General features: G+C 38.4%; 1 protein-coding gene across 2 annotated transcripts in view; it reads left to right on the top strand.

The window, feature by feature from the left end:
* Positions 1-6,617: 6,617 nt before the first annotated feature.
* The window catches only part of LOC133651737 (dedicator of cytokinesis protein 7-like), a 120,551-nt gene continuing 106,266 nt past the window's right edge, over positions 6,618-20,902 (top strand). For both annotated transcript variants that reach the window (XM_062049813.1, XM_062049811.1), the window contains exons 1-3: positions 6,618-6,736; positions 13,915-14,056; positions 15,548-15,613. The gene's annotated coding sequence lies outside the window, so the exon portion shown is untranslated. The remainder of the gene's footprint in view (positions 6,737-13,914; positions 14,057-15,547; positions 15,614-20,902) is intronic.

Genomic DNA, 20,902 nt, shown 5'->3' with positions numbered 1-20,902 from the left:
CTGAATAGACGTGCTGTAATGAAAGGAGTGTAAATATGTGATTGTATGGCATGCATCTTCCACTGAAACTGAATAGACGTGCTGTAATGAAAGGAGTGTAAATATGTGATTGTATGGCATGCATCTTCCACTGAAACTGAATAGACGTGCTGTAATGAAAGGAGTGTAAATATGTGATTGTATGGCATGCATCTTCCACTGAAACTGAATAGACGTGCTGTAATGAAAGGAGTGTAAATATGTGATTGTATGGCATGCATCTTCCACTGAAACTGAATAGACGTGCTGTAATGAAAGGAGTGTAAATATGTGATTGTATGGCATGCATCTTCCACTCAAACTGAATAGACGTGCTGTAATGAAAGGAGTGTAAATATGTGATTGTATGGCATGCATCTTCCACTCAAACTGAATAGACGTGCTGTAATGAAAGGAGTGTAAATATGTGATTGTATGGCATGCATCTTCCACTGAAACTGAATAGACGTGCTGTAATGAAAGTAGTGTAAATATGTGATTGTATGGCATGCATCTTCCACTGAAACTGAATAGACGTGCTGTAATGAAAGGAGTGTAAATATGTGATTGTATGGCATGCATCTTCCACTGAAACTGAATAGACGTGCTGTAATGAAAGAAGTGTAAATATGTGATTGTATGGTATGCATCTTCCACTCAAACTGAATAGACGTGCTGTAATGAAAGGAGTGTAAATATGTGATTGTATGGCATGCATCTTCCACTGAAACTGAATAGACGTGCTGTAATGAAAGGAGTGTAAATATGTGATTGTATGGCATGCATCTTCCACTGAAACTGAATAGACGTGCTGTAATGAAAGGAGTGTAAATATGTGATTGTATGGCATGCATCTTCCACTGAAACTGAATAGACGTGCTGTAATGAAAGGAGTGTAAATATGTGATTGTATGGCATGCATCTTCCACTGAAACTGAATAGACGTGCTGTAATGAAAGGAGTGTAAATATGTGATTGTATGGCATGCATCTTCCACTCAAACTGAATAGACGTGCTGTAATGAAAGGAGTGTAAATATGTGATTGTATGGCATGCATCTTCCACTCAAACTGAATAGACGTGCTGTAATGAAAGGAGTGTAAATATGTGATTGTATGGCATGCATCTTCCACTGAAACTGAATAGACGTGCTGTAATGAAAGGAGTGTAAATATGTGATTGTATGGCATGCATCTTCCACTGAAACTGAATAGACGTGCTGTAATGAAAGGAGTGTAAATATGTGATTGTATGGCATGCATCTTCCACTGAAACTGAATAGACGTGCTGTAATGAAAGAAGTGTAAATATGTGATTGTATGGCATGCATCTTCCACTCAAACTGAATAGACGTGCTGTAATGAAAGGAGTGTAAATATGTGATTGTATGGCATGCATCTTCCACTGAAACTGAATAGACGTGCTGTAATGAAAGGAGTGTAAATATGTGATTGTATGGCATGCATCTTCCACTGAAACTGAATAGACGTGCTGTAATGAAAGGAGTGTAAATATGTGATTGTATGGCATGCATCTTCCACTGAAACTGAATAGACGTGCTGTAATGAAAGGAGTGTAAATATGTGATTGTATGGCATGCATCTTCCACTGAAACTGAATAGACGTGCTGTAATGAAAGGAGTGTAAATATGTGATTGTATGGCATGCATCTTCCACTCAAACTGAATAGACGTGCTGTAATGAAAGAAGTGTAAATATGTGATTGTATGGCATGCATCTTCCACTGAAACTGAAGTCTAATTCCACATAGTGATGTATAACAAGTTTCAATCATATGATTTCATCTTCATAGAAATTGTCTGTTTTTTGTAAAATGAAGACTTTTTCTTTATTCTCAAAGTACTGTATTTACATTGATATATTTTCATGTAAAACCTTTACCTTATTAATATTGAAGTTTTGATTTCTGTCATGTTTTCTGTCCTTTGTAATATTCCAACTTTATTCATCTCATTTTACGCCATTTCTCTTGTAATTTTATGACTTTAGTGGCAACTTTATTCTTGTATCACCAAAAATCACCAATAATAATAATAATACTAATAATGAATTGCATTTGTTACGCACTTTACATTTGTTAAAATCTCAAAGTGCTGCAAAGTATTAAAAATAAAAATAGAAAGTAAGAATATATAATAAAAAAATTAAAATAGAAATGAATCATGACACACACTAGATAAAACAGAAACATAGATAAAGTAGAAATAAGAGCCAATCACCAAAAATGATTCCTGGGCGCGGCCACCGCTGCTGCCCACTGCTCCCCTCACCTCCCAGGGGGTGAATAAGGGTGATGGGTCAAATGCAGAGGACAGATTTCACCACACCTAATGTGTGTGTGTGTGTGACAATCATTGCTACTTTAACTTAACTTAATTTTACCTTTTTTTTTTTTACAATATGATTTCTTCCCAATAGAATTGTCTGTTTTTCATAACATTGAGACTTTTTCTTAGTTCTCAAATATTAGGATTCTTCTTCCTTGTACTTTGTAAACACTTTTTTTAAACACTTTGTATCATATTACTACATTGTGACTAGGGATGTCCGATAATGGCTTTTTGCCGATATCCAATATTCCGATATTGTCCAACTCTTTAATTACCGATACCGATACCAACCGATACCGATACTGATATATACAGTTGTGGAATTAACACATTATTATGCCTAATTTGGACAACCAGGTATGGTGAAGGTAAGGTCCTTTTTTTTTTTTTTTAATTAATAAAATAAGATAAATTAATTAAAAACATTTTCTTGAATAAAAAAGAAAGTACAACAATATAAAAACAGTTACATAGAAACTAGTAATGAATGAAAATTAGTCAAATTAACTGTTAAAGGTTAGTACTATTAGTGGAGCAGCAGCACGCACAATCATGTGTGCTTACGGACTGTATCCCTTGCAGACTGTATTGATATATATTGATATATAATGTAGGAACCAGAATATTAATAACAGAAAGAAATGGGGGGAGGGAGGTTTTTTGGCTTGGTGCACTAATTGTAAGTGTATCTTGTGTTTTTTATGTTGATTTAATAAAAAAAAACAATAAAAAAAACGATACCGATAATAAAAAAACCGATACCGATAATTTCCGATATTACATTTTAAAGCATTTATCGGCCGATAATATCGGCCGGCCGATATTATCGGACATCTCTAATTGTGACACACTGTTGTCCCCATACCAATATTTTGGTACCGGTACCAAAATGTATTTTGGTACTCTTCTAAATAAAAGGGACCACAAAAAATGTCATTATTGTCTTTATTGTAACAACAAATGTTAGTGTGCATGAAACATATGTTTATTATTGTCATTTAGTCCTTCAATAAAATGTTGAACATACTAGACAACTTGTCTTTTAGTAGTAAGTAAACAAACAAAGACTCCTAATTAGTCGTATGCAGTAACATATTGTGTCATTTATACACCTATTATTTTGTACACATTATGAGGGACAAACTGTAAAAAATGATTATTAATCTACTTGTTCATTTACTGTTAATATCTGCTTATTTTGTCTTTTAACATGTTCTATCTACACTTCTGTTCAAATGTAATAATCACTTATTCTTCTCTTCTTTGATACTTGACATTAGTTTTGAATGATACCACACATTTAGGTATGGATGTGATACCAAGTAGTTACAGGATCATACATTGGTCATATTCAAAGTCCTCATGTGTCCAGGGACATATTTACTGACTTTATCAACATAATATACATTTTAAATAAAAGGAAAAAATCTTTTGTGACAATAAAATATCGACGTAATCATAGTTGTATCGACTAGATACGCTTCTGTACTTGGTATCATTACAGTGGATGTCAGGTGTAGATCCACCCATGGCGTTTGTTTACATTCAGGGTGCTAGCTTTTGTTAGCATTGAGCTACTGTATCCTCCTACGCTGTGTAGTGAAGCATGTTTAGCTATTCCTCGTCCTCCAGTGATAATGATACTTGTAAGAAACTTACTTTATTTGTCACCATGGAGACCAGGATTAGTGATTTAGAAGTAGCTAAAACACTGTGGATGGATGTTAGCTGCATGTGTTAAAGCAGCTCTTCCTGAGGGTGTTTTAGTGTTATAACTTCACCTTTATCTTGACTTTTTACACCAACATTCTCCCTTTTCTGTCTACACACTGTGTCTGCTTGTAAGTACTCTGTGTGTGTGCGCTGCCCAACATGCTCCTCTGCTTTTCTGTCTACACACTGTGTCTGCTTGTATGTACTCTGTGTGTGTGCGCTGCCCAACATGCTCCTCTGCTTTTCTGTCCACACACTGTGTCTGCTTGTAAGTACTCTGTGTGTGTGCGCTGCCCAACATTCTCCCTTTTCCGTCTACACACTGTGTCTGCTTGTAAGTACTCTGTGTGTGTGCGCTGCCCAACATGCTCCTCTGCTTTTCTGTCTACACACTGTGTCTGCTTGTAAGTACTCTGTGTGTGTGCACTGCCCAACATGCTCCTCTGCTGTAAAACCAGCAATGTCACCACGTGACGATGCGTCGTCATGCCCGTTAAAAAAGGGGGGGACTGGTACTTTTTAGAGGCGGTATAGTACCGAATATGATTAGTTAGTATGGCGGTGCTATACTAGTACCGGTATACCGTACAACTCTAGTACATTGTATAACTTCTTTGCTTAGGCAATTGAATTGCACATATTTGTCATGTAAAAGTTGCTCTCCAATACACAAACTTTAGTCAGTGATGACATTTTTGTGTTCTCCTGTTTACACGAAGATAATCATAGGACATACTTTTTTGTCATTATTATTAGTTTTGTGTGGCACAATAATAATGTGTGTGTGTGTGTGTGTGTGTGTGAGGGGGGGGGGGCATGCCTGATTATTCAGCCCCGCTCAGCAAAGCTTGGCTGTTGTTGCATCAGTGATTGCTCCTTCATGAAAGGAGGCCAAGATGTTTTTGAAAGGACAGACTTTTATGGATGATGCCAAGGTTTATGTATGATTTGGCAATGTTCTCATGCATGGTCTCCCCAGTGGGCTCACCTTGCACTTCTCTTCCATCTCCTTCCTCTGGGCTGCATGTGGACTATTATTAGAGCAGACAGGTTGGTGGGAGGAAGTAGACGCTCCTCTCATCTTTTTATTCATGGATTGTTCCCTCCTTCATTCTGACTCTAGTTTGGCCACATGGATCCACAACTCTCATCAGAGTCCAAGTCTGGAGAGACTTAAGTCCACAAAGCTCTCAGACATTCCCTCTGTTGTCCTTCTCCCTTCCATGGTACACCAAATCAGGCCCATTTAGTGCACTTCCATCTTTGGCATCCTAACCTGCATGAATATTTTAACAGCATAAATCATACACAGATTTTTGTGTACACTCTTAAAATGTGCCAGGATTTTACAGCATTTAGTAGTAGTTTTCCAAAGTTAAAATACTGTAATCTAGGCTTGTACGGTACACCACATTACTTACTAATGAATCATATTCGGTACTATACCGCCTCTAAAAAAGTACCCTTTCGGAAGTATTGACGTTGACATTTTTTACTTCAATTTTTGACTATTGATATTGAAATGTTTTACTTGTATTATTTGTTTTATTTTCTGTGATATTCCAAATGCCGCAAAGCCACCAGCTCAGTGGTCTAGTGGTTAGAGTGTCCGCCCTGAGATGAGTAGGTTGTGAGTTCAAACCCCGGCCGAGTCATACCAAAGACTATAAAAATGGGAGCCATTACCTCCCTGCTTGGCACTCAGCATCAAGGCTTGGAATTGGGGGTTACAAAAAATGATTCCCGGGCGCGGCCACCGCTGCTGCTCACTGCTCCCCTCACCTCCCAGGGGGTGAACAAGGTGATGGGTGAAATGCAGAGAGTAATTTCACCACACCTAGTGTGTGTGTGTGTGTGTGTGTGTGTGTGTGTGTGTGTGTGTGTGTGTGTGTGTGTGTGTGTGTGTGTGTGTGTGTGTGTGTGTGTGTGTGTGTGTCATTGCTACTTTAACTTGATGTATTTATGTGATTTCACACCATTTTTCTTCATTTATTCTTGTACTTTCACAACTTTTTCTCACGTTGTTACAACTTTATTCTCGTAACTTTAAAAAAATGTCTGTACTATTATGATTTTATTCTCATACAGTTGTCTGTTTTTCATACTATTCTGACTGTGTTATTACAACTGTATTTACTTTAAATGTTCCTGAGGGAATCAATAAAGTACTATCTATCTATCTATTTACCACTTCTTCTGGTGATGTTACAACTACAGTTTGTTCTCTAACATTAGGATTTTATCCATTTTTTTTGGTTACATTTTAGACTTTCTCTTTATTCCCTAAAGCAGGGGTCGGCAACCCGCGGCTCTTTAGCGCCGCCCTAGTGGCTCTCTGAAGCTTTTTCAAAAATGTATGAAAAATGGAAAAAGATGAAGGGAAAAAATATATTTTTTGTTTTAATATGGTTTGTGTAGGAGGACAAAATGACGCAAACCTCCCTAATTGTTATAAATCACACTGTTTGTATTAAACGTGCTTCACTGATTCGAGTATTTGTCGAGCGCCCTTTTGTCCTACTAATTTTGGCGGTCCTTGAACTCACCTTTAGTTTGTTACATGTATAACTTTCTCCGACTTTCTAGGACGTGTTTTATGCCACTTCTTTTTCTGTCTCATTTTGTCCACCAAACTTTTAACGTTGTGCACAAAGGTGAGTTTTGTTGATGTTATTGACTTGTGTGTAGTGCTAATCAGACATATTTGGTCACTGCATGACTGCAAGCTAATCGATGCTAACATGCTATTTAGGCTAGCTATATGTACATATTGCATCATTGTGCCTCATTTGTAGCTATATTTGAGCTCATTTAGTTTCCTTTAAGTCCTCTTAATTCAATGTATATCTCATGACACACTATCTGTATGTAATATGGCTTCTAATTTGTTGCGGCTCCTGACAGATTTGTTTTTGTATTTTTGCTCCAATATGGCTCTTTCAACATTTTAGGTTGCCGACCCCTGCCCTAAAATATTGTCATTTTTCATGTAATTTTTTTTGCTTTATTTACATTTTATTTTTAATTTCAATGTATTTCCCCCTGCCTAATACAGAACTGTATTCCAACTCCATTCATGTCATTCCAAACTACAAATCCTTTTCAACTTATATTCAATTGAATAGACTGCAAAGACAAGATATTTCATGTTCACACTGACAAACTAAATCATCATCAACTTACAGTTGAATGGCAGCAACACATTGCAAAAAAGGCATTTTTACCAGTGTGTTACATGGCCTTTCCTTTTAACAACACTCAGTAAAGGTTTGCGAACTGAGGAGACACATTTTTGAAGTGGAATTCTTTCCCATTCTTGCTTGATGTAAAGCTTTTCTGGGTGTTGTTGATAAATGGCTTTGGCTTTGCATAGTAGAGTTTTAACTTGCACTTACAGATGTAGCGACCAACTGTAGTTACTGACAGTGGTTTTCTGAAGTGTTCCTGAGCCCATGTGGTGATATCCTTTACACACTGATGTGGCTTTTTGATGCAGTAGCGCCTGAGGGATCCAAGGTGTGTAATATCATGGCTTACCTGCAGTGATTTCTCCACATTCTCTCAACCTTTTGATGATATTACAGAGCGTAGATGGTGAAATCCCTAAATTCCTGGTTGAGAAATGTTGTTCTTAAACAATTTGCTCAGGCATTTGTTGACAAAATGGTGACCCTCGCCCCGTCCTTGTTTGTGAACGACTGAGCATTTCATGGAAGCTGCTTTTATACCCAATCATGGCACCCACCTGTTCCCAATTAGCCTGTTCACCTGTGGGATGTTCCAAATAAGTCTTTGATGAGCATTCCTCAACTTTATCACTCTTTTTTGCCACTTGTGCCAGCTTTTTTGAAACATGTTGCAGGCATCAAATTCCAAATGAGCTAATATTTGCAAAAAATACCAAAGTTTCTCAGTGTGAACATGAAATATCTTGTCTTTGCAGTCTATTCAACTGAATATAAGTTGAAAAGGATTTGTTGTATTCTCTTTTTATTTACCATTTACACAACCTGACAACTTCACTGCTTTTGTACTTTGTATATAATCATAACTTTCTTTCCATATTGTTAACAATGAAAGCAACATTGTGTGTGTTTGCTAGCATGCATCAGTACTGTGTGTTTGCTAGCATGCACCATTGTGTGTGTTTGCTAGCATGCACCATTGTGTGTGTTTGCTAGCATGCATCATTGTGTGTGTTTGCTAGCATGCACCATTGTGTGTGTTTGCTAGCATGCATCATTTTGTGTGTTTGCTAGCATGCACCATTGTGTGTGTTTGCTAGCATGCATCATTGTGTGTGTTTGCTAGCGTGCATCATTGTGTGTGTTTGCTAGCATGCATCATTGTGTGTGTTTGCTAGCATGCACCATTGTGTGTGTTTGCTAGCATGCATCATTGTGTGTGTTTGCTAGCGTGCATCATTGTGTGTGTTTGCTAGCATGCATCATTGTGTGTGTTTGCTAGCATGCATCATTGTGTGTGTTTGCTAGCGTGCATCATTGTGTGTGTTTGCTAGCATGCATCATTGTGTGTGTTTGCTAGCATGATCAGACCACACAGTGTTCAGTGAACTCTTATTATCTTGCAGGGAAGTCCTTGATTGTAGACGTCATGTTGGAGGTCCACTGAACTAAGACTGACCTCCTTTCTTCTCTGCTTCATTGCAGTCTTCACCTTTTCTTACTCGCAACCTTTGTCAATAGAAAGCTGCTCTTATGAATCTTTCATTGGATCCTGTCTGACCAACTAGCTGGGGAGTCTTTTCCTCCTGGTGCCTCCATTACCAGTCTTTTCCTCCTGGTGCCTCCATTACCAGTCTTTTCCTCCTGGTGCCTCCATTACCAGTCTTTTCCTCCTGGTGCCTCCATTACCAGTCTTTTCCTCCTGGTGCCTCCATTACCAGTCCCAGACACTTGTCAGCAGGGTGAGCTGCACATGTACTGTAAATGATGCAAGAAGTCCTCCAGTTGTGGCCCAGGTTCCGTGTTGAGAGCAGGCAATATGTCCAGATGCAACACGATCCACAGTTTAGTCCTGGCACTCTATTTTCTCCATCTTCTTCCCTTGTTGCAGTAACAGGAGAGATGGAATCAATAGCACATTAGTCTGGCCCGGAAACTCTGGCCAAATGAAATATGAATGAGTGAGATGGCAGCTCTACCTGCTGCTGCTGCCTGGGGGAGATGATGCTAACTCTCTTCTACACCCACGTACCCTCCTCCAACTAAACACACCATTACACTTCAGTCACTGCATGGTGGCATGTGATGGACCACACCCATCCTCAGCCCTTATTTCATGTCATGTGATGGACCACACCCATCCTCAGCCCTTATTTCATGTCATGTGATGGACCACACCCATCCTCAGCCCTTATTTCATGTCATGTGATGGACCACACCCATCCTCAGCTCTTATTTCAGGTCATGTGATGGACCACACCCATCCTCAGCTCTTATTTCATGTCATGTGATGGACCACACCCATCCTCAGCCCTTATTTCATGTCATGTGATGGACCACACCCATCCTCAGCCCTTATTTCATGTCATGTGATGGACCACACCCATCCTCAGCCCTTATTTCATGTCATGTGATGGACCACACCCATCCTCAGCTCTTATTTCAGGTCATGTGATGGACCACACCCATCCTCAGCTCTTATTTCAGGTCATGTGATGGACCACACCCATCCTCAGCTCTTATTTCATGTCATGTGATGGACCACACCCATCCTCAGCCCTTATTTCATGTCATGTGATGGACCACACCCATCCTCAGCCCTTATTTCATGTCATGTGATGGACCACACCCATCCTCAGCCCTTATTTCATGTCATGTGATGGACCACACCCATCCTCAGCTCTTATTTCAGGTCATGTGATGGACCACACCCATCCTCAGCTCTTATTTCATGTCATGTGATGGACCACACCCATCCTCAGCCCTTATTTCATGTCATGTGATGGACCACACCCATCCTCAGCCCTTATTTCATGTCATGTGATGGACCACACCCATCCTCAGCTCTTATTTCATGTCATGTGATGGACCACACCCATCCTCAGCCCTTATTTCATGTCATGTGATGGACCACACCCATCCTCAGCCCTTATTTCATGTCATGTGATGGACCACACCCATCCTCAGCCCTTATTTCATGTCATGTGATGGACCACACCCATCCTCAGCTCTTATTTCAGGTCATGTGATGGACCACACCCGTCCTCAGCTCTTATTTCATGTCATGTGATGGACCACACCCATCCTCAGCCCTTATTTCATGTCATGTGATGGACCACACCCATCCTCAGCTCTTATTTCATGTCATGTGATGGACCACACCCATCCTCAGCCCTTATTTCATGTCATGTGATGGACCACACCCATCCTCAGCCCTTATTTGGTGGGATGTGATGGACCACACCCTAAGTTAGCTTCAATGGCGTCGTTAGCAACAGCATTGCTAAGCTTCGCCAGGCTGGAAAGGATTAACCGTGTAGTTACATGTACATGGTTTAATAGTATTGTTGATCTTCTGTCTATCCTTCCAGTCAGGGGCTTATTTCTTTTGTTTCTATCTGCATTTGAGCACGATGCTATCACGTTAGCTCCGTAGCTAAAGTGTTTCGCCGATGTATTGTCGTGGAGATAAAAGTCACTGTGAATGTCCATTTTGCGTTCTGGACTCTCATTTTCAAGAGGATATAGTATCCCAGGTGGTTTAAAATACAAATCCGTGATCCACAATAGAAAAAGGAGAGAGTGTGGAATCCAATGAGCCAGCTTGTACCTAAGTTACGCTCAGAGTGAAAAAAGATGCGTCCTGCACTGCACTCTAGTCCTTCACTCTCACGTTCCTCATCCATGAATCCTTCATCCTCGCTCAAATTAATGGGGTAATCGTCGCTTTCTCGGTCCGAATCTCTCTCGCTGCTGGTGTAAACAATGTGGAAATGTGAGGAGCCTTTCAACCTGTGACGTCACGCTACTTCCGCTACATGCAAGGCTTTTTTATCAGCGAGCAAAACTTTATCGTCGATGTTCTCTACTAAATCCTTTCAGCAAAAATCAGGCAATATCGCCAAATGATCAAGTATGACACATAGAATGGATCTGCTATCCCCGTTTAAATAAAGAAAATGTCATTTCAGTAGGCCTGAAATTTTGTATTCTTTATAATAGTGTGATGCTAGCATTGTCTTAACTGTACTCTCAGAAGCTACTACTGTACATTCTGCTATTATTACTATTTCATTGTGACTTGATACTACAACTGCAGTCTTGGATTATTGCCACAATTTTCTTGGATCAGCTTTTTTCTGATATGTATTTTTTCTAAACACAAAAACAACTCAGTTTTCAGAACTTTATGATTTATGTCAACTACAAAATCACGATTTCATTATTTTATACTTTTATGCAATTTTATAAACATTTTAACACTTTTTTAAAAGAAAATTGTAGCTTTTATCTTAAATTGCCAAGTGTTTTGCAAGTATTCTTGTAACTATACTCTCAGTCTAAAAGAAGCTACTATATTCTAATAATAGTACTATTTCATTGTGACTTGATACTACAACTACAATTTTCTTGTATCAGTTTTATTCTGATATTATGGATTTTTTCTTAACAAAAACAACTTAGTTTTCAGAACTTTATGAGTTTTATTATTTTATACTTTTACGCAATTTTATAAAAATTTTTACACTTTTTAAAAAATGTAATTGTAACTTTTATCTTAAATTGCATAATGTTTTGCGAGTATTCTTGTAATTACTCTCGTTTTATGAATTGTTAAAAAAATAAAAATATAAATTCTTGTCATTTTACAACTTTTTTCTCTGAATATTACAACTTTATTCTCATCATTTGACAACTTTGTTACAATATTGTGACTTAATTGTCGTCATTTTACAACTTGTTTCTCTGAATAGGAATACTTTGTTCTTGTCATTTTACAACTTTCTTATGGAATATTACGACTTTATTCTCATCATTTTACAACTTTGTTGTTGCAATATTGCAACTTTTACAACTTTGTTGTTGCAATATTGTGACTTAAAGGCCTACTGAAATTATTTTTTTAAATTTAAACGGGAATAGCAGATCCATTCTATGTGTCATACTTGATCATTTGGCGATATTGCCATATTTTTGCTGAAAGGATTTAGTAGAGAAAATCGACGATAAAGTTCGCAACTTTTGCTCGCTGATAAAAAAAAGCCTTGCCTGTACCGGAAGTAGCGTGACATCACAGGTTGAAAGGCTCCTCACATTGTTTACAATGGAACGAGAGAAATTCGGACCGAGAAAGTGACGATTACCCCATTAATTTGAGCGAGGATGAAAGATTCGTAGATGAGGAACGTGAGAGTGAAGGACTTGAGAGGCAGTGATGGACGTATCTTTTTTCGCTCTGACCGTAACTTAGGTACAAGCTGGCTCATTGGATTCCACACTCTCTCCTTTTTCTCTCTCCTGGATCACGGATTTGTATTTTAAACCACCTGGGATACTATATCCTCTTGAAAATGAGAGTCGAGAACGCCAAATGGACATTCAAAGTGACTTTTATCTCCACGACAATACATCGGTGACACACTTAGCTACTGAGCTAACGTGCTAGCATCGTTCTCAAATGCAGATAGAAACAAAATAAATAAACCTCTGACTGGAAGGATAGACAGAAGATCAACAATACTATTAAACCATGTACATGTAACTACACGGTTAAAAATTCTCAGCCTGGTAAAGCTTAACAATGCTGTTGCTAACGACGCTAAGGCTAATTTAGCAACTTAGCAACCGGACCTCACAGAACTATGATAAAACATTAGCGCTCCACCTACACCAGCCAGCCCTCATCTTCCCATCAACAGCCGTGCTCACCTGCGTTCCAGCGATCGACGGCGCGACGAAGGACTTCATCCGTGGGTTTGGCGGCAAGCATCGGCTAGGCGTAGTAAGTAGTCCTTGTTGTGTTGCTGTAAGTATTGTACTTAGCCGCTAAGACACAGATCGATACCACCTACAACGTTCTTCTTTGCAGCCTCCATTGTTCATTAAACAAATTGCAAAAGATTCACCAACACAGATGTCCAGAATACTGTGGAATTTTGTGGAAGAAAACAAGAGGTTTCTGTATCGGGTCCGACGGGGTCCAAACACTTCTGTGGATTTTGTGACGTCACGCGCATAAATCATATCCAAAGGAGTTTTTCAAGCGGAAGTGTGGCGGGAATTTTAAAATGTCACTTTATAAGTTAACCCGGCCGTATTGGCATGTGTTGCAATGTTAAGATGTCATCATTGATATATAAACTATCAGACTGCGTGGTCGCTAGTAGTGGCTTTCAGTAGGCCTTTAATTTTTGTCATTTTTCAACTTTATTGTTACAATAATGCGATTTAATTGTCGTAATTTTACAACATTTTTCTCTGATTATTAATACTTTGTTCTTGTCATTTTAAACTTTTTTCTTGCAATACTACGACTTTATTCTCATCATTTTACAACTTTGTTGTTACAATTTTGCCACTTAATTCATGTTATTTTACAGTTTTTTTCTCTGAATGTTAATACTTTGTTCTTGTCATTTTACTGTTTTTTTCTTGCAATATTACAACTTTCATCTCATATTAGTCCATTTCTTTTTCAGTAACATTGCATTTTTTTTGTAAAATCACAAATGTATTCTTCAAATACAAAAGTATACAACATTATACACATAATGTTATTTACCCCCCTGGTAATACTACAACTTTATTCTTGTGACGACACAAATCTCAATTGTCACGTACTCGTCTTGTTTTCCTCTTCTTTGCAGCCCTACGACTACGTGCTGTGTGGCTTGGCAGCGTGATTTGTAAGACCCTCGGAGAGTGCAGTGGGATCTGTAAGACCCTCGGAGAGTGCAGGCTGGTGGAAGGATGGCAATATGATCCAAAAAGCCTGCACTTGCTGACGGGGTATGTATGTACAGTCCAGGCTGCAGCGAGCAGTAAGCCAATAGGTGTTGATGTGTATATATTTCATCCCATCCCAGATGACAGATGGAGTCATATTGTTGTTCCCCCTCCCCACCCATAGTGTGTTCCCTCCCTGACAGATGTAGGGGGAGGCACTTTCTCTCTTTCAATTGATTTGGGTGCTTGCACCCTTAGGGACCAAGAGATGGTGGGGATTGGGGGAAGGAAAGTGATTTGGGGAGGGCGGGGGTCCAGTTATTTCCTGCAAAAGATGTACAGTAAAGACATTTGATGCATACATCTGCATGTATTTAAAGACTAATGCAGGCTAATAGTGGAGTGTGTGTGTGTGTGTGTGGTAGGGGGCTAGCTGGAACATTTCCATAAATGTAGTTTAGTGAGTGTCAGGCTGCCATGCGTTCATGCATGAAATGTAAGCGCAGGAGAAAAGTGTGGCTGCAAAGCAACGAGGCTCCTTGTGGATCTTATTGATTTGTCACTCTTTTTACACATTTCTCCTCTGTCTGATTAACTCCATGCAGTGTTTTCTTTTTCTTTTTCTTTTCATTGACATCCAGCATCACACATTCCTATCCATTACATCACAGGTGTCAAACTCAAGGCCCGGGGGCCAGTTCTGGCCCGCCACCTCATTTTATGTGGCCAGCGAAAGCCTGGAATAAATGGGTTTCAATCAAATACTTTTTTTTATTATTTATTTCTTTTTTACTAAATGCATTTGTTCTTTCAATTTTCACAGAAAAAAAAATGCATATTTTAAACTTTAATATCATCTAATGATGCCAATTATGTTATAATATACTGTATTGCAAAACTATTTTTCTCAGATAAAAACAAATAGGTAAATATCTGCTTGTCACCTTTATTTATGATTTTAAAGCAAGTTATACATAAAAAATCTCATAATCAAATGCATATGCATTTCCATTAATCAAGATTAATCACAAGTTATTACCCGCATGCATAATGTACATTAATTTAAAAAAAAGCCACCCTCTGAAATCAGCCATTACCGCGATGTGGCCCTCAATGAAAATAACGTTGACGCCTCTGCATTACATCATACTTGCATACATCTATTGTCTGCCCTAAATGTCAAAATAATATTTGTTTTTGTTTATATCCCAACAATACCACCCCTCCCTCAAAAGAAAAAAAAAGAAGAGAAAAACAGCTAAAAAAAACTAAACAAATCAAAGTAACATTAATATTAACAAATAAATGAATAAATTAAAAAAACAATATAAACAGATAGTAAATAAATAAATATAAAAAAAACAACTATAAACATAAAGGGAGTAATCTTTTTTAAACAATATAATCACTAATTTGAGAAAATAAAATGGGGCGTGACATAATTGACCCAGTTTTCCCAGTACGAAGTCAGTTTCTCCAATTTGTAATTAATAAAAGCCGTCATCTTCTCCATTGTATAAATGTCCATTGTGATTTCCATCCATTGTCACCTAGGGGTCGCTCGTTATTGTGCGGATCCTTTTCCCAGGATGCAGACGGAACTCCGGAGGCAATGTGCAGGTAAGACAATGATATATTTACCATAAATCAGTCAAAATCCAAAAATACAGGAAAATGCAAACAAACACAAGAAAAGCATGCCGATTGCACAGGAAGCTAAGGAAATAGCTAACAGGAAGACTTAGTATATAATAGTAAACACACCTAACAGGAAGACTTAGTATAATAGTAAACACACCTAACAGGAAGACTTAGATAATAGTATTCACACCTAACAGGAAGACTTAGTATAATAGTATTCACACCTAACAGGAAGACTTAGTATATAATAGTAAACACACCTAACAGGAAGACTTAGTATAATAGTATTCACACCTAACAGGAAGACTTAGATAATAGTATTCACACCTAACAGGAAGACTTAGTATAATAGTATTCACACCTAACAGGAAGACTTAGATAATAGTATTCACACCTAACAGGAAGACTTAGTATAATAGTATTCACACCTAACAGGAAGACTTAGTATAATAGTATTCACACCTAACAGGAAGACTTAGTATAATAGTATTCACACCTAACAGGAAGACTTAGTATAATAGTATTCACACCTAACAGGAAGACTTAGTATAATAGTAAACACACCTAACAGGAAGACTTAGTATAATAGTATTCACACCTAACAGGAAGACTTAGTATAATAGTATTCACACCTAACAGGAAGACTTAGTATAATAGTAAACACACCTAACAGGAAGACTTAGTATAATAGTATTCACACCTAACAGGAAGACTTAGTATAATAGTATTCACACCTAACAGGAAGACTTAGTATAATAGTATTCACACCTAACAGGAACTTATTCACACCTAACAGGAAGACTTAGTATAATAGTATTCACACCTAACAGGAAGACTTAGTATAATAGTATTCACACCTAACAGGAAGACTTAGTATAATAGTAAACACACCTAACAGGAAGACTTAGTATAATAGTATTCACACCTAACAGGAAGACTTAGTATAATAGTATTCACACCTAACAGGAAGACTTAGTATAATAGTAAACACACCTAACAGGAAGACTTAGTATAATAGTATTCACACCTAACAGGAAGACTTAGTATAATAGTATTCACACCTAACAGGAACTTATTCACACCTAACAGGAAGACTTAGTATAATAGTATTCACACCTAACAGGAAGACTTAGTATAATAGTATTCACACCTAACAGGAAGACTTAGTATAATAGTAAACACACCTAACAGGAAGACTTAGATAATAGTATTCACACCTAACAGGAAGACTTAGTATAATAGTATTCACACCTAACAGGAAGACTTAGATAATAGTATTCACACCTAACAGGAAGACTTAGTATAATAGTAAACACACCTAACAGGAAGACTTAGATAATAGTATTCACACCTAACAGGAAGACTTAGTATAATAGTATTCACACCTAACAGGAAGACTTAGTATAATAGTAAACACACCTAACAGGAAGACTTAGTATAATAGTATTCACACCTAACAGGAAGACTTAGTATAATAGTATTCACACCTAACAGGAAGACTTAGTATAATAGTATTCACACCTAACAGGAACTTATTCACACCTAACAGGAAGACTTAGTATAATAGTATTCACACCTAACAGAAAGACTTAGTATAATAGTATTCACACCTAACAGGAAGACTTAGTATAATAGTATTCACACCTAACAGGAAGACTTAGTATATAATAGTATTCACACCTAACAGGAAGACTTAGTATAATAGTATTCACACCTAACAGGAACTTATTCACACCTAACTTGTAGCATGAAGCAAACAAGACATCCAGACTGAGAGTGTCAAAAAGCAACCCTCTGATTAGTGCCTGGGAGCAAGTGAGTGTCCTGAACACTAATCAGAGGCAGGTTTGGGAAAAAATCAGCACCCATGGCAAGCAAGAACACACAAACCCAGGAGTGCTGAAACAGAACTAAGGGGGTCTTTAACTTAACTTAACTTAACTTAACTAAACTAAACTAAACTAAACTAAACGGATCATCACATCCATAGCTTCAAAGTTGGCCTCTCCTGTAATATCTATTTCCTGGTAATGCTCTTTTTACCTGCCATGCAGTGCTACTCACCAGCTTCTAAGCACACACACACACACACACACACACACACACACACACACACACACACACACACACACACACACACACACACACACACACACACACACACACACACACACACACATGACAGAAGGCACTTTAAATATGCTCAAGCCCACATGAAGTTGGTGCAATCCTGTAGGTGACAAATAATCAATCTTATTAATAATGAAAATGTTTCCACTTTTCCAAGATGCCTGAAGTGACCTTTGAACATTTTAAAGTCATATATGCGGCGTCTGACTGATTGCGCAATAATTACCCCTCCACAATCCCCCCTCCAACATCAACAGCTGTCTCCCAGCAGATGTATTCTAGGAGGTCAAAGGTCGGAGGTTGACGAAGAGCTTTTCCTGAAGATGCTGCAGCTTTTTGAGAGGTCAACAGACTAATGAGCATCTGCGGCCCCTCCCCTCCCCTTGTAAACTACACCAGCATTAGCATTATTGATCATATTCATCATTTCCTGCCTTCCTTTTGCAGGAGCACCATCACAAGTGGGCTCTTGGACATTTCTCTCTCGTATCCTTACAAAAAACTCATTTCTTCTTTCTTCCTGTTACTATTGTCAATCCAACACAAAAGTCCATATTTACATCTATACTGTATAAGTCCACATGCATGTTCCAATCAGCAACTATCTATCACAAATGTCTTCCTGTTACTATTGTCAATCCAACACAAAAGTCCATATTTACATCTATACTGTATAAGTCCACATGCATGTTTCAATCAGCAACTATCTATCACAAATGTCTTCCTGTTACTATTGTCAATCCAACACAAAAGTCCATATTTACATCTATACTGTATAAGTCCACATGCATCAGCAACTAGTCATCACAAATGTCTGGTTTCTTTTTAGAAGAAGCACACTTTGGATAGCACTAATGTCTTGTGTTTACTAACATATAGAGGATCTTTGATTAGTATTTTGCTCCCAAGTATAGTTAACAACAGCATTTTTGCATTTGGTCCTTAAAAATATTACAGCTCTGCTGTTGTAACGACTAGATGATCTTTGACTAGTGGTTTTGCAGTAAGTCGCTAAAAACGGCATATGAAAGATTTTTCACTACCATTTTTGCAGTTGGTCCTTAAAAACAGCAATGTACTGTTGTCACTAGACTACTAGAGGATCTTTGAGTACCATTTTTGCTGCAGTAGCTCCTTAAAAACAGCAGTGTACTGTTGTCACTAGACTACTAGAGGATCTTTGAGTACCATTTTTGCTGCAGCAGCTCCTTAAAAACAGCAGTGTACTGTTGTCACTAGACTACTAGAGGATCTTTGAGTACCATTTTTGCTGCAGTTGGTCCTTAAAAACAGCAGTGTACTGTTGTCACTAGACTACTAGAGGATCTTTGAGTACCATTTTTGCTGCAGTAGCTCCTTAAAAACAGCAATGTACTGTTGTCACTAGACTACTAGAGGATCTTTGAGTACCATTTTTGCTGCAGCAGCTCCTTAAAAACAGCAGTGTACTGTTGTCACTAGACTACTAGAGGATCTTTGAGTACCATTTTTGCTGCAGCAGCTCCTTAAAAACAGCAATGTACTGTTGTCACTAGACTACTAGAGGATCTTTGAGTACCATTTTTGCTGCAGCAGCTCCTTAAAAACAGCAGTGTACTGTTGTCACTAGACTACTAGAGGATCTTTGAGTACCATTTTTGCTGCAGCAGCTCCTTAAAAACAGCAGTGTGCTGTTGTCACTAGACTACTAGAGGATCTTTGAGTACCATTTTTGCTGCAGCAGCTCCTTAAAAACAGCAGTGTACTGTTGTCACTAGACTACTAGAGGATCTTTGAGTACCATTTTTGCTGCAGCAGCTCCTTAAAAACAGCAATGTACTGTTGTCACTAGACTACTAGAGGATCTTTGAGTACCATTTTTGCTGCAGCAGCTCCTTAAAAACAGCAGTGTACTGTTGTCACTAGACTACTAGAGGATCTTTGAGTACCATTTTTGCTGCAGCAGCTCCTTAAAAACAGCAGTGTACTGTTGTCACTAGACTACTAGAGGATCTTTGAGTACCATTTTTGCTGCAGCAGCTCCTTAAAAACAGCAGTGTATTGTTGTCACTAGACTACTAGAGGATATTTGAGTACCATTTTTACTGCAGTAGCTCCTTAAAAACAGCAGTGTACTGTTGTCACTAGACTACTAGAGGATCTTTGAGTACCATTTTTGCTGCAGCAGCTCCTTAAAAACAGCAGTGTGCTGTTGTCACTAGACTACTAGAGGATCTTTGAGTAACATTTTTGCTGCAGCAGCTCCTTAAAAACAGCAATGTACTGTTGTCACTAGACTACTAGAGGATCTTTGAGTACCATTTTTGCTGCAGCAGCTCCTTAAAAACAGCAATGTACTGTTGTCACTAGACTACTAGAGGATCTTTGAGTACCATTTTTGCTGCAGCAGCTCCTTAAAAACAGCAGTGTACTGTTGTCACTAGACTACTAGAGGATCTTTGAGTACCATTTTTGCTGCAGCAGCTCCTTAAAAACAGCAGTGTGCTGTTGTCACTAGACTACTAGAGGATCTTTGAGTACCATTTTTGCTGCAGCAGCTCCTTAAAAACAGCAATGTACTGTTGTCACTAGACTACTAGAGGATCTTTGAGTACCATTTTTGCTGCAGCAGCTCCTTAAAAACAGCAGTGTACTGTTGTCACTAGACTACTAGAGGATCTTTGAGTACCATTTTTGCTGCAGCAGCTCCTTAAAAACAGCAGTGTACTGTTGTCACTAGACTACTAGAGGATCTTTGAGTACCATTTTTGCTGCAGCAGCTCCTTAAAAACAGCAGTGTGCTGTTGTCACTAGACTACTAGAGGATCTTTGAGTACCATTTTTGCTGCAGCAGCTCCTTAAAAACAGCAATGTACTGTTGTCACTAGACTACTAGAGGATCTTTGAGTACCATTTTTGCTGCAGCAGCTCCTTAAAAACAGCAGTGTACTGTTGTCACTAGACTACTAGAGGATCTTTGAGTACCATTTTTGCTGCAGCAGCTCCTTAAAAACAGCAGTGTACTGTTGTCACTAGACTACTAGAGGATCTTTGAGTACCATTTTTGCTGCAGCAGCTCCTTAAAAACAGCAGTGTACTGTTGTCACTAGACTACTAGAGGATCTTTGAGTACCATTTTTACTGCAGTAGCTCCTTAAA

The sequence above is a fragment of the Entelurus aequoreus genome, linkage group LG06 (assembly GCF_033978785.1).
Source record: "Entelurus aequoreus isolate RoL-2023_Sb linkage group LG06, RoL_Eaeq_v1.1, whole genome shotgun sequence".
NCBI classification, from domain to species: domain Eukaryota; kingdom Metazoa; phylum Chordata; class Actinopteri; order Syngnathiformes; family Syngnathidae; genus Entelurus; species Entelurus aequoreus.
Note: the sequence above shows the minus strand (reverse complement) of the source record. Positions and strands in the feature narration are given on the sequence as shown.